The sequence below is a fragment of the Myotis yumanensis genome, unplaced genomic scaffold (genome assembly GCF_028538775.1).
Source record: "Myotis yumanensis isolate MYYU_CA2020_CCGP unplaced genomic scaffold, mMyoYum1.0.hap1 SCAF_5, whole genome shotgun sequence".
Taxonomy (NCBI): domain Eukaryota; kingdom Metazoa; phylum Chordata; class Mammalia; order Chiroptera; family Vespertilionidae; genus Myotis; species Myotis yumanensis.
The window spans coordinates 34,385,823-34,399,734 of record NW_027223756.1 but is presented as its reverse complement, the minus strand read 5'-3'; the positions used below and the strand labels follow the sequence as shown (position 1 = coordinate 34,399,734).

At 50.1% G+C, this 13,912-nt stretch overlaps 1 protein-coding gene and 1 pseudogene across 1 annotated transcript in view; one reads left to right on the top strand and one right to left on the bottom strand.

Annotated features, from left to right (window-relative positions):
• The window catches only part of FSTL4 (follistatin like 4), a 327,977-nt gene that overhangs the window by 225,430 nt on the left and 88,635 nt on the right, over nt 1–13,912 (bottom strand). The window lies entirely within an intron of this gene.
• Nucleotides 8,731–9,618, top strand: LOC139010052 (pre-mRNA-splicing factor 38A pseudogene; annotated as a pseudogene).

Below are 13,912 nucleotides of genomic sequence, written 5' to 3'. Positions count from 1 at the left end.
CAGTCTGATTCCTGTCCTCTGGGGGGGCGGGGGGGTCCAGTGCACAACCCAACAATAAACCAGTAAACACATCATGATCCGAGCTGTTTGCAGTCGCATGCAAATGGGGTAAGGGCTGTGGAGGAGATGAGCAGGCACGGGCATATGGAAGAAATGGCGGGGCGAAACCCACTTGCAGTGAGTGGACTTTTACTCGGTGCCCGAGAATGAGAAAGAGGGTGCTGCTGTGCAGAGTCGGGGGAAGGGGAGCATGGTCATTGGAGGAGGCCAGAGTGTCTGGAGCCCAGAGGCAAAGGAGAGAGTGGGGACACGCTGAGATTTGGGAGGTAGGAAGGGGCTAGCTCACGCAGAAGGGCCTGGTGGGGACTTGAAAGGGCGATGGGAGAGGGGAGCTGGGATTACCTTTTAGGTGGCTCACTGCCATGGGGAGAATGGTTTGTGGGGGGTAAGACTGGCAGGAGGGAACCAGTGCGAGGGAATGAGGGTCATTCAGGTGAGAGGGGGCTGGCTTGTCTAAGTTGGTGGCAGTGGGGGGTGGAGCTGTGGACAGATTTCAGATGCAAATACAGAAGGTGGACTTAATGCTGGAGGTGGAAAAGGGAGGGATGGCAGATGACTCAGTCTTCCCACTTGACAAGTGGGTGGATTTTAGTGCTGTTCCCTGAGCCGGGCATGGCTGGGAGGAGAGGTAGCTATGTCTAGGGGCTGGCAGAGAGGATAGAACAGTTTTATTCTGGGCCTTTGACGCCTGAGATGCCAAGTGCTAACACCAGAAGGCCAGATGTTCCAAGCAGGTTGAACAGGAGGGTTCAAAGCGACAGGGTAGGCACACGTATTTCTTCCTCCTCCTGAGTCTCAATGAAAATGACGTTAGAAGAATAAATCACATAAAAATGAAGAGAATGGGAGAGCTACCCTCACTGAGCAAGGGATTTAGAGACATTTCTGGAAGAACATTCATTGGTGAACAGCCAAGAAAGGAAAAGCCAGGATATCCTGAAACAGTGGTACAACCTAAAAGGATGTTCTAGATTGGGTCAAGAAACAGAGGCTCCGAGAGAGAGGACTCCAGACTGAAGAGACAGCTGATGACAAAAGAGGTAACCCGAATGAATGTGGGGATATGTGAAAGGCACGTAATGGAGAGTGAAAAAGGAGAATCTATCCGAAATCGATGCCAGGAAAAGGTAGGTCTTCACCGCATGAAACAAGGGGTCAGTATGCTGGATGCACAGAGAATGACGTGAAATGTTAGGATGTAATTTGACTTGCCAGAGGACACTTTTATAGTCATAATAACATAAATGCAATTTATTTGCCCTCAACTTTTAGAATCAGCTTACAGATCCATGATGGGAGGCCATCCAAATGCTGGCATGGCAGAGACAGAGCTCGGTCACTGAGTCCAACCCCAGCCTTTAGAGATGGATAAACCAGAACTGGAAGAGGAATGTGATTTTCCCAAGGCCCCTCAGACTGCGGAGAGTGCCCGTGGCTCCTGCTCGCCTGCCCTCCCGGGCCCTGGTCTCCCATTGCCCACCTTGCCTGGCTCACTACTACCACGCTGGGGCGGGGAGCTTCTGCTGCGGTCCTGCCTTCTCAGCAACGGCTGCTCTGACTCCCACAGAGCTTATCATCCAGTTCCAGTTCTGACAAGCCTTCCCCCACCTGCTTCTTTAGATACCTTTCCTCCCAGGAGGGGCAGCTATTTCCTCTCTGGAGAAGAGAACCTGGCCCGTCCAATGTGTTCTGACCCAGTGCTCTGTTCCTATCGCTTTTGGATGCTTCGCGAGAGGCATGAATTTGAAAAGAGAAAAGGATCAGTGGTGTGCTTTGTGCAGTGATACGTCAAGGCACATTAGCCACTCAGCCGTTTGCCAGGCAAGCAGCCCCACACCTCCGGGTCTGCGGGGCTCTGACGGGGTGGACAGAGTGCTCCTGCGTGTGTGCCATGCGTCCCTCCCGTGGCCTCTGTGGGTCTGAGATCAGAACTGACCAGGCATGCCTGGGTAAGGACACCTTTGGCAGCCTGAGGTGACAGCTGTCCACGTGGTCACGGGGTCATGAGGTCAGCCGGGCCAGTCCTCTGCATCCAGACCAATGCCGCTGCCTAGACATGCTTCCTTGGAGACGTCTTCTAGAGAAACTCGCTGCAGGGATGGCGTGATGTGCTCCACAGGAAAAAAGGCAGACTTCAGGTCTCACCTCGCCTCTTCCTGCTGAACTTTCTTCCCACTCTCGGTCCAGGGAGGCTCAGGGGAGCTAGCCCTTGTGCAGTGCTACCCACGTCACACCTGGAAACGGAGACCTGGGTGTGCAGCATCTAGGGTGGCATCATACGCACAGGTAACAACAAGTCACAACTAATAACTACAGAATGGGACACACACATACACACAGCCTCTCCACGGCCCCTGCATCCCCTCCCTCCCAACGCCCAGCAGCTCCAATCACGTCGCCGGAGGAGAAAGGACCAGGGCAGAGGGGACCAAGTATTTGGGGAGAAGCAGCAGGGGTGCAGGGCCCAGCTGGAGAACGAGGCACCTCTGGAAGGCGGACTCAGATTCTGCAGGGGCCAGGCCCTTCCACTCTAGCCCCCGAAGGAGCGCGCCCAGCCCCACCCATGCAGCAGGGAGGGCACAGGCCAGCGGCAAATGCCAGGGTCTGCCTGTCTGTGTGAATAATTCCCTTCAGCAGTTCATCAAGGGCGTTCCGTGCTCAGGGATGGGAAAACTTCCTTGGCGTTCATGACTTGGAGGCAGGCATTGCAACATTAAGCAGCTATTTGCGAAGAAGGGCCTTCATTTTCTGCTTCCCTGCCCTGGCATTAATAAGGAAAGCGCACCTAATTGCCAAGAATGGTTGAGGCAACGAGAGACAATTCTGAATGCCAGGGTCAGGAAAGGGCTGGGGCACCCCTGATTTCTCCTAAATGGTCTCTCCTCTGTGTCTTAGCAGCTTCCTCTAAGGGCAGTAAACAAACAGCAATTTCTTTGTAGTTTGGTAATTGTCTCATGGAAGTAGTCCTGTAAGTTTAATTGATGGTGTTCACTCCCACCACCCGTGGGAGGAAGACAGCGCACTGGGTCCCCAGGGCAGCCTAAGTCATCCAGGGCCCCACATCGTCCCAATGTTCAGCTCCCACAGGGCCAGAGACGGAAAGGGAATGTTTGCGTGCCTCAAGGGGCCTGTGCGCCTCAGGTCCAGGCCAGGCTGGTCCCAGGCCATGGCCTTCGCAGACATACGTCGGGGAGGGTTGGGAGCGCCTTCATTGAGAACTGAAACTAAGCTCCAGGCTTCACTTCCGGAGGTGCCTGCTCCCTTTAGACAACAACTGTATTGATTTTCCCAGTTAACTACCAACAGGTGGGAGAGGAGGGCACGCAACAAAATGCCATTTATAATTTAAAATTCTTTATTGAAAAGGGCTCCACGGTAATAGGCCACCTTCAATCATTTCGAAGATGCCTTCACAAAGGAGGTCGGGCGTCTGAGATGGAGGGCGAGGGTTTCCCAGTGTTTCCCCTCTCCGCCCCTCCCGCCCTCAGCCCTCCTGTCAGAAAGCTATTTTATCTCCGGGGAAGTTTTATGCCAGGGATATATGACCAGAATACATGAAGGTCTTTTAAATTTATTTTCAATAGCCCTGCTTACTCTCTTCCCTCTGAAATATTTAGCATCTAACTCGTTCTTTCTGCTGCTAGCAAAGTCCAGGTGCAGGTAGGTGGCTCGGTAGAGATGGCAGAATGTCACACCAAGGTAATTGTTTCTCTTTATTTCCTCTAGATAGAGAATAAGTAATAGGCGAGTCTGAATTAACGGGCGGTGCTTCCATCACCGGCTCCAGCGATAAACATAAAGCAGGAGATTGAATTTGGAGTGGTCTGCATAATCAGCTCCCCGCCCCCCCTCCCGCCCCCACTTCAGAAGCCTGCCTGAGAATGATCTACATTCCGGGCCAGTTCTGCTCTGGGCTGTGACGGTTCCCACCCTTTGGAAACTCTGAGCGGAGGGACTGCCTTCCGTATCTGACCTCAAAGAGAGTATGGGCCAGTGGGATCCCCCTCATGGAGTTCTGGGCAGTGCAGGGGGGCCGGGGGGGGGGGGGCGGGGAGGCAGGGGCAGAGTTCAGGGAAGAAGGAGGGGCAGAGAAAAGGCAAGGAGTAGAGGCAGGGAGGTGGGAGAAGGTAAGTGTATGGGGGAAAAGCGAGGCCACAGCACCCAGACAAGAGTCTTGACGGGCGTCTGAACCAAATGGAATCAACCCCCAGACCTTCCGAAGCCTTGTCACTGAGCTTCAAGTAAGTTGTGCGAAGCTCGATTACAAAACCATGAAGGAAGCGGATATCCGTGCGCCGGGCCGTTCGGCACCCTGTGGAGGGCCCCTCCATTTCCTTATCTCCTGTGTACCTCATTACATTCCGTGTTAATATGCAGCCCACGTGGGCTCTAAATGAATATTGGTCTAAGCACTTGGTTTAGCTAAAGTACACTGTTACTATCTTACACCAATGCTCTTATACCTCGCAGAATAATTTGAGATTGAGAACAAAGTTTGTTTTTTCCCCCTCCAAGCATTTTAAGCAGACAAGGCATAAATATTCATGCGTGATAGGAAAGCTAGCGAGAGAGAAGTGGTGGCAGAGAAAATGGTTCTGTGAAATTTTTATAGCCCAGCCACTTACTTTGAACAGAAAACAGTACATCAGATGTTAAATCTGCCATCCTCACCAACCGACGCCCAATTTCTGAGGCGAGAGAGGTCTCTGTCCCACCAACGTTTCCGAGTCCCCTTCCCTCCCCCATCACAGTTTCTCTATTCAGGAGCCAGAGGCTGTCCTTTCTGTGGGGAATGGACCTCCCTGACCCCATGTCTGTGGGACCCACTGCGTGGTCTTTCGATGCATACACATACATTATAACTAGAGTTGGAAGACTGGTTTGTAAGTTCCTTCTCACGCCACAGTGTGAGCCCCAGGAAATGGCTGGATGAGGTCAGGAACCAAGCGAAGTCTGGGTCAGATACACTCAGTGCCTGGGGCTGGGGTCCTGGGATCCTGCAGGTGGGTCAGCATAAACCCAATTGGCCCACCTCAAGGTTATAACCACGACCTTGGCCTCTTTGGCAAAGTGTCTTCACACCTGGGGCTGAGCCTGGCACGGTGGGTGCTTAGTAAACCATTTGTGTTAGTGATGTTTTTTTGCATGTTCTGCCATCACCGCTCTGCTCAAGGAGCCAACAGACGAATGCCATTGATATGCAAATGTTTACCCACTATGTTTCAGTCTGTTTAAAATAACTGTTCAAATGACTCACTAATTGTCCATGAGAATAAATCATGTAACAATTCCACAATATATATTTTTTAAATCTTAACATCAGGGAGGGAGGCTGGGAGGAAAGGAGGAAAGAAGGAAAGGGGAGGGGGGAGTTATATACATTCCTTAAATCTGCTATAGCTTAAGTGGCTTATAAAAATATTGTTCTGATTTCTCAGGAGAGGGCGTCAAATTTCTCACAAATGACCAATAAGCAGCTCCACCATTTTTCTCTCTGATTCTCCCTGCTATTCTAACAAATTCCACTCCTTCCCTGCCTACCCACTAGATTGCCACTCCGTGGGGCATCTACTTTATGCTGACTACTCTGCTCAGTGCTTTTCATACGTCTCATTGAATCCTCCCAGCAAACCCGGGGAGACGGGGCTTGTAAGTCCCCACCTTGCAGACGAGGAAACCGAGGCTGGAGAACATATGTGGCTTGTCCTGGGCCACAGAACCGGTTGGCACCAGAGCTGGGAATCAAACTGCTTTGTGGGGTTCCTGCTTTTACCCAGTTCCCCGTATTTCTCTCTTCAGGAAGGTACAGGGTGGCAGACTTGACCCCTTAATGTTTTGTCTGCTTCTCTTCTCTGAGAGAACAACCGGCTGCATTTTAATTGGCTCCGGCGACAATGTTACTGAAAGCGTCTTCTTTAAACTTTATCTTCAAAACGCTGCAAGATCCTTTTCCTTTCTTTCCTGAAAAGTGCCACTTTCCCAGAGAATTCAGAGAGAAATTTGCCCAGATAAGTGATAACGCCGTTGGCGGGTACTAAAGCACACCTCTCATTGCAGACATTTCATATTACTTTGTGCTTCAATTACTGAAAAGTTTCCATTGTCTGGCTTATGTGACTTCATCAGCGATGGCATCTGAGGCAGATGCCAATCCATTAACACCAGTGGGACAATTTTCTTTTTCCCAGTCTCACGCTGGTGAATATGATTGTAGGAGCGGGTTTCATTAGGGAGCAAATTATGTTCTTCCATTCGAGGCCCCTTGAACCCCAAGCCACTTTCGATGTTCCTCCAAGATTTTACTGATGAAAAATAGGTGGGAATTAACCATATAACCAATTCCATGATTTTTTCCCCCTCTCTTAAAATGTATGCTGTGGCCCCAAATGGACTTAGATTCACACAGCTACCTTCATCCTCACGATTTATGAGGTGACTGTACACACAACCAGTCTAAAAATACCATGACTGCTCATCTGAAATTCTAAGTTTCCTGGTGAGATACAAGTCGCCTGTCTCTGGTCTGCTTCTATCAGCGACTCGCGTTTGAACCACAGGAGTGAGCATCTATAACTGCGGTAATAGGCAGGGGGTAAATAATGCCTTTTCAGGAGAGAGCCTTATTTTGTTGCAATTTTAGAATGCATTCCCAATATTAGAGGCCTGCAAATTTAATCTTAATTTCTTCCGTGATTTTCTCTTTAAGGTTCTCCATTGATCCCCTGAGTCAAGAAAATGAGTAGTTTATCATCTGCCTGATCAACAATGGCTGAGTTCACCCACGTTGCCTCCCCCGTTTCCTTCCATCAGATCAGGACAAATTTTAATTTTTCATGAAGAGTGAAACTATGGCTTTTTACATGGCCAGATAACTGGGGTAATCGGCTCGCACACAGTAATGCAGTTTCAGCTGGAGGCTCCTGAGGCCACTGAGCTGCCCTCAATTGTGGAATGGAAAGGACACTGCCTTCTCAGGTGGAGTTGCGGGGGGGGGGGGGGGGGGGACTTGAAGGGATAGGGGAGGGACGTACACACAATGTGGAGACCAGCCACATCCCACCCACAAGGCAGCCCATGGGTGTGTCTTGAAAGTATACAGATAAAAGTCATTCCTTCTGTCTCAAATCTTTGAACATTTTCCATGTGAAGTGAAATTATTTGGGTAATTCTTTAAGTAAAATAAAAATGTCAAATGCTGGGGGAAGCATCTAGAAAGGTTTAAATAAAATAGAAATGCTGAAAAAATTTTGAACTCTTTGCTACATGATCTTATATTGTCTCATGTTATTTCCTTCATAGCACACTTACCAGTCCCTAACACTTTTAAGTTTGTTCGCTTGCTAATTGTCTCCCTCCACTGCAATGATGGTCCCATGGACAGGGGCCTTCTGTGTCTTGCTCACTGCAGGCTCCCAGGGTTCAGACCAGTGCCAGGCACACAGAAGGAGCAAAATAAGTGTTTGCTTGGGTCAATGAATGAACTGGGAGTCAGCAGCCTGAGTCTAGCCTGACTCCAGTGATGACTTAACTGTAACAGGTACAAGACATCTCTGAGACCCACTTTTTTTCCATCCAAAGACAATGATACTATAGCCAATAAATGGAAACCACCCAGATCTTCCTCAACTGGTGGATGGTTGAACAAAATGTGGAACATAGGATGCTATAGGATTCAGCAATGAAAAGGAATGAAGTTCTGATACACAGAAGAACTGTAAGAATGTCTGCTCAGTGAAAGAAGCCAGACGCTCTAGGCCACACATTTATTTTTAGTCCATTTATATGAAATGTCTAGAAGAGGCAGATCTATAGACAGAAAGTGGATTAGTACCTACAACTGGGCATGAGGTTTCTTTTGGGGGTGATAGAAACCTTCTAAATTAGATTGTAGTGATAGTTGCACAGTTATGTAAATATAATAAAACCATTGAATTGTACAGTAAACACGGATGAGTTTTATGGTATGTAAATTTATCTCAATAAAGATGTTTTAGAAAATGAAATACTCCTGCATCAAATAATCATAGGAACAAAGCCTCACGTCTACTGACCACACAGACAAAGTTTTGGTCAAAGTAGAGATAACATCTAGGCCTCAGTTGTGTTTCAGCTGCAGGCCCAGAAAGCAGCAAGGCCAGGCAGGACAATGCCATGGCTGACGTCAGGACCAGCGACGATGACTAATGAGCCCCTGCCCTGATGCCAGCCAATCAGCAGAGGCCACAACCCTGAGGAGACACACCTGGAAAGCTGATGAATGTTCTATTGAGACCCTCCTGTGAGACCTTTACATAAAAGGCCTTAAGAGCTGGTCACAAGCTCATGGTCATGGCTCTATGTGGGAGGTGGGTAAGGAGACACTGCTTGAGCTGGGTAACCTCCAGCTGCCATGGCTTGCCCCCTGCACCCACAGGCTTCTAGTGGACTGGTTTCACCAGAGGGAAAAACACCAGCCATTGAGTTAAACAGAATCAGGATTCCATCAGCATCGCGACACGGTCTCTGTAAGGAACCAGTGCAACATTTCCAAGTTCAAGATGGTCGCCTGAGCTATGTAAACGAGACTTCCCCACCTTTCTCCTTTTCTCACTGGGTTTTTTAACTTATTTTTTTAACCTGGACATGACACACTAAAGGACCTGACAGAAACAGAACTGAAGGCGTTCTAAAATGACAAACCGCAGGGTCCGGGATGCTCACAGCATCCACGGCACCCACCCTTGATACCTGGTGGACGAGATCCTTCGGGCGCGAATCTAGGAGCCCAAGTACTGGAAAAAGGACGGCTTTGGGCTTACAGCTGAACTTGTAGTCAATGAAGCCATGGAGTTCAGGTTTGTGGGAGGCGTCTACGGTGGCAACATAAAGCCAGCTCCCTTTCTGTGTTTGACCTTGAGGATGCTTCAGATTCCACTGGAGAAGGAGCTCATTGTTGAGTTTATAAAAAATGAAGACTTCAAGTATATCCACATGTTGGGAGCACTTTACATGAGGCCAACAGGCACTGCAATTGATTGGAGCCACTACAAGTACTTGGAGCCTCTGTACAACGACTATAGAAGAATTAAGAGCCACAACCAAAATGGGAAGTTTGAACTGATGCACGTAGATGAGTTCATTGATGAACTACTCAAGGTGAGAGAGTCTGATATCATTCTGGCCCGGCCACAGAAATGATGTGGAATCCAGTGAAGAGGAGGAGGAGAAATTGGAGAGGGTACCATTACCTGACCACCACCAGAGAAGCTACTGAGACTTGGGCCAGCCCCGTTGTTCTCCCACACTGTGCTGTAGGAGAAAGAGGACCCCCCCACCTTGTGCCCCTCCCCCCCCCCCTCACTGAGAGAAGCATCAGAGCTGGAGTCCAAGAGGGCAAGGCAGCAGCAGGTCCTGAGACAGACGGCACATCCTGTTCCAGTCCCCGGGTCATCACCACAGTTGCAGACACGGAGCCACTCAAAATCGCCTGGAAGGCCTAAGAAAAGCCACCCAAGAGCCGGAGAGAGAAGGAGGAATGGGCTCAGTTTGGCTTTAGTCCGTGGCCTCCTGCAGATATGAAGGCATCTCTCCAGGTGGAAGGATTAAGGTCTACTCCCGAGGCAGCTATGAGAATATTTTATGTGTGTGTTTTTTTAACCTAAAAGTTTCTCCACTTTATTTTTTAAATGAAAGAAGAGCTGAGTTTTGTGTCTCTTTTTGAGTCCTAATCCCTGTTTGAAGGATAATGGTCCCCAAGGGCTGCTTTTGACTCCTTTGTAAAACCAACACTGAGGATTGGAGGGGTGGAGGGTATGAATGACCAGGAGAGGATGTGACCACCTAGTGACCCTTTTGCTATTAAAGTTAATACACCATTAAAAAAAAAATAAACAGACTCAGATACCTGCAAAAAAAAAAATGAAACACTACCTGTGGGCCATGAGTTCTTTCTGGGGTCTTTGGGAAATGCATACAGGTGTAGCTACTATGCCTTTCATCTCCTTAAACAAAACAAACTACATACAAGACTCAAAAATTGTTTTGAACAAAGAAGGTGATACTCAGCCCTCCTTCTCCATGAGGATCAAATGAGACAATGTTTATCAAAGCGTTTGACACATACGCGAGAAAAAGCTGGTGCGCATCTGCTGGAATGCTGGCACCGCTGCCCACACCCGCCCCCGGCACAGAGCAGGCAGTGCGGGGGACCCAGATGCTGGAGCTCGATGCCTGGGTTTGAAGCTGAGCTCTGCCATCTACTGGCCCCAGGATCTTGGGCAAATGACTTCACCTCTGTAAGCCTCAGTTTCCTCATCTGTAAAATGGGAATTTTAATATCAACCTCATTGTCTCCGATCTGAACCTGGTACAGAGTAAGCCCTGTATAAATACAGGTGGGGCAAAAGTAGGTTTACAGTTGTGAATATTCGAAACAGAGTTTATTCTTGTATAATTATTTATCAACTACTGTATTATTTTCTATACAAACAACTGTAAACCTACCTTTGCCCCACCCTGCATTTGCCATTACTACTATTTCAGTTTCTCATTGAGACTGAAAAGCTAAATGCCACCACAGTGCTCGCACAGCCATCTTACTGCACCAACGGCCAGAACATCGCTCCAAGTGACGGCTGGACAAGCAAAGAGCTTTCAGATTCACCAAGGTTTGCTTTGGGAGGCATTCTCTGATTTGACCTGAGCCACCCCCTTGCCCTGATAATGCCTGGCTTGGGTCAAGTTCAGTCCATGCCTACCAGTAGCCGCAGCTCCTGGAGAGCAGGTGAGAGGGCCTGTGTGTGTGAGAGCTGGGGGCCAGCGTCTCCTCTGTCCCAGTCTTTTCTGCTATGTTTTCTCCAGTGATGCCTCTCTTAGAATCTCACATCTGATCCTTAAGCCTCTGCTCTCAGATGACCTTTCACATGACCCTGAAGAAATGCTTCGTTAGATGATGAGCCTCTGTTTTTCCAGGAAGAAAAATTTGATGTTTACTTCCTTTGTTCGCTTCGGCAGCACATATACTAAATGAGATTTCTCTCCCGAAGGTTTGCCTGTTCAAGAAACGAGCAGCCCCTGACCGAGCAGCAGGCCGTGCACATCACGTTGAGACCTGGGGGGAGGGAGGAGACGAGCCAGCCCGTGACACGGACGCAGTCCTGGCAATCCCAGATGCGGCCGCAGTCCAGGCTGCAGGGCACAGTGGCCATCACCTGATAAGCTTAATGAGCCAGCCCGGCAGCGGCTGGGGACCGCAATGTTTGCAGAGCACATTCTGAGAGCAGGCCTATGTCTGGTGCCTGCATAAGCAGCGAGCATGCGGCCCAGGTATTTGGGCCTTGGAATGTTTAATCCCTGCTTGGGGTTTGGGTTGTCAGTTTTCTTTCTTTTTTTTTCTTTTTTTTAATCCTCACCCATGGATACATTTTTATTGATTTTTAGAGAGAGAGGAAGAGAGAGAGAGAGAAGTATTGATCAGTTGCCTCCCAAAGGCACCCTGGCTGGAGATTGAACCTGCAACCTAGGTATGTCCCCTGAGCAATAATCAAACCCACAGCCTTTTGGTGTACAGGACGATGCTCCGACCAACCGAGCCACCCACAGGGCCTAGGCTTTCGTTCTGATCCTAACCACTCCTGAGCCTCCAAGCACTGCTGTGGAAGGACTTACCACAGGTGCTAAGCCACTCAGCTCGAAAGAACATTTTCTTTGTTCATTCATTCAGCAAGTGCCTGGATTTGTAAGGGTGACAAGCCAGACACAGTCTCTACATTCAGGGAGTGACCCAGAATTGACCCACCCTGAGGAGGGCAAGTTCTGCTCCTAGGACAGCAGCCTAATGCAAGGAGGATGGGGGAGCTGCAAACTCCTGTCCTCGGCACCTAGGAGGGCACCCCTACAGCAACAAGCCCCGAGCACAGGCAGAGAGAACTGGATCCCAGCTCCTGGGGATAATGGGTCTGGAGAGCAAGGGAGAGAGGGAAAGAGAGGGGAGAGGGAGGGAGGGAGGTAGGGAGGGAGGGAGGGAGAGGAGGCAGCTGACTCCAGGTGGAAAGGGAAGACATCTGAGAAAGATGAGCAGGACCACAGCCAGGCAGTCTGCCTGCACACGCAGTCCCAGTTTCACTAAAAATGAATGCTAATCGATGAAGGGAAAAAAATGCCATGCGAGTTGTTTGTTTGAAAAAGAACAAGGGAGCCAAACTGCAATGCCGAGACGCAAACTCAGATCCAGGCTTCTGGCTGGCACTGCTCCGGCTCGGGCTGCGGAGCGACACTGACAGCACGCTGCTGAGGACAGCGCGGGAGACCGTTAGCAATGGCCAGGCTCCCGGGAAACATCGCCGGCCAGGGTGGGGGCTGCGCAGGGGTCAGTCTGATTCAGCCCTGATTGTCACAGGCCCTGAGGAAGCCACAGGAATGGCCGGCTTCCAGAGAACCCTGCAGGGGCTAACACAAGCTGACACCACTTTGCACATTGGTGCCCATCACTTCCTGCCAGGCAACCAGCTGGCTGCCCAGAGTAGGGCCTCGCAGCTCACCCTTAGTCCAAGTGGCCCAGCTATCAAGGAAAATGCTGGTATATGTTGGCCGGGGCTATGACTGGACTCGCTCCTAAAGCCAGACCTTCTAAGACCATCTGAGTCACCTATGGATGGGCCAGCCGTCCTCATCATGGGCCAGACCCCCTGACCCTGGCCCCAGATGGGCCTCATTACTTAGCCTACAGGCGAAGGCCAGTTCACCAGCCAGCCTTTCCATTGTGGTGCCACTTCCTCCCAGAGCTTCTCACTGCCAGGTTTTATGGTTCAGCAAGGTGCATGCGGGGCATGGTGGTGGGAGGCCAGGAGGCTCCAGGGCAGGTGGGAGCCTCTGGGCAGAGGCAGGCGGGGGGTCAGCAGAAGATGAAACCCTTTCCTGCTGTCGATCCTGCCACACAGCCCACAGGACGCCTCCTTAGACCTCTCCCAGGCGAGTGTCCCAAACCATCTGAACTAGAGGCGCTGGCTGCAGTTTCCACCTCCTCCAGCTTCTCCCTGCAGCCCGCTAGGCCTCCCGGCAAGAATGTCCACTCCCACTATTTCCCTTTGGCCCCTCACCTCCCTTATCCTCATTCCAAATTCCCAGCATCCATCGCTCTCCAGCCACGTGGCTGCTTCAGTGTCCACTAACCGGACTCTGCTGTCCCTTGCTCCCTGTCCACCCTCTCCCAGATGAACCTTGTAGGTCCATGCAGGTCCTCTGTCCCCTGGGTGTGGTATCTTCTCTGCTGCATAGCAACCTGGGCAATTTCTTTATCTCCCAGGCACGGACCCTTGAATGAATGAAAGTCAGCATCGGAAGTGGTGTCTCACGCACTCTGAGCCCCCTCTCTGCAGAAGCTTGAACTGTAGGAAGAAGACTGCTTTCTGAGAAGGATGTTTCTCTCCCAGGCCTCCTTGCATAGAACTTTGAAGATAACACTGGAAGAAAGGCCACTTCCACTTGCACAAGTTGAGCATTTAAAAAAAAAAAGAAAAAGAACTAGAAATAATTAAAATTCCTGTTTTCTTCACTAACCAAGAAAGGCAGAGTAGAAGACACCCACTAGCTTATATGTGAGGGGAACTCTGTTCTACGCTGATGAGAACCATCACGTGTCAATGAAAAGCATGCTTCGTGTAAGGCTTAGAGCAGCTCACCTGCGAATTCCCACCCCTCTGCCTGGCCAGCAGGAGAATCACCTCTGCTACCCAGACCTCCACTGCTTTCTCTGCACCTCGAGGTGGCTCTTTCCAGACACCGCTCAGGGACACTGTCTACTGTCTCTTACATGACAACGCAGTGACAAGAGCCTGGTGCCGGCATTCGGGACACTTCAAATCTAGTCCCAGCT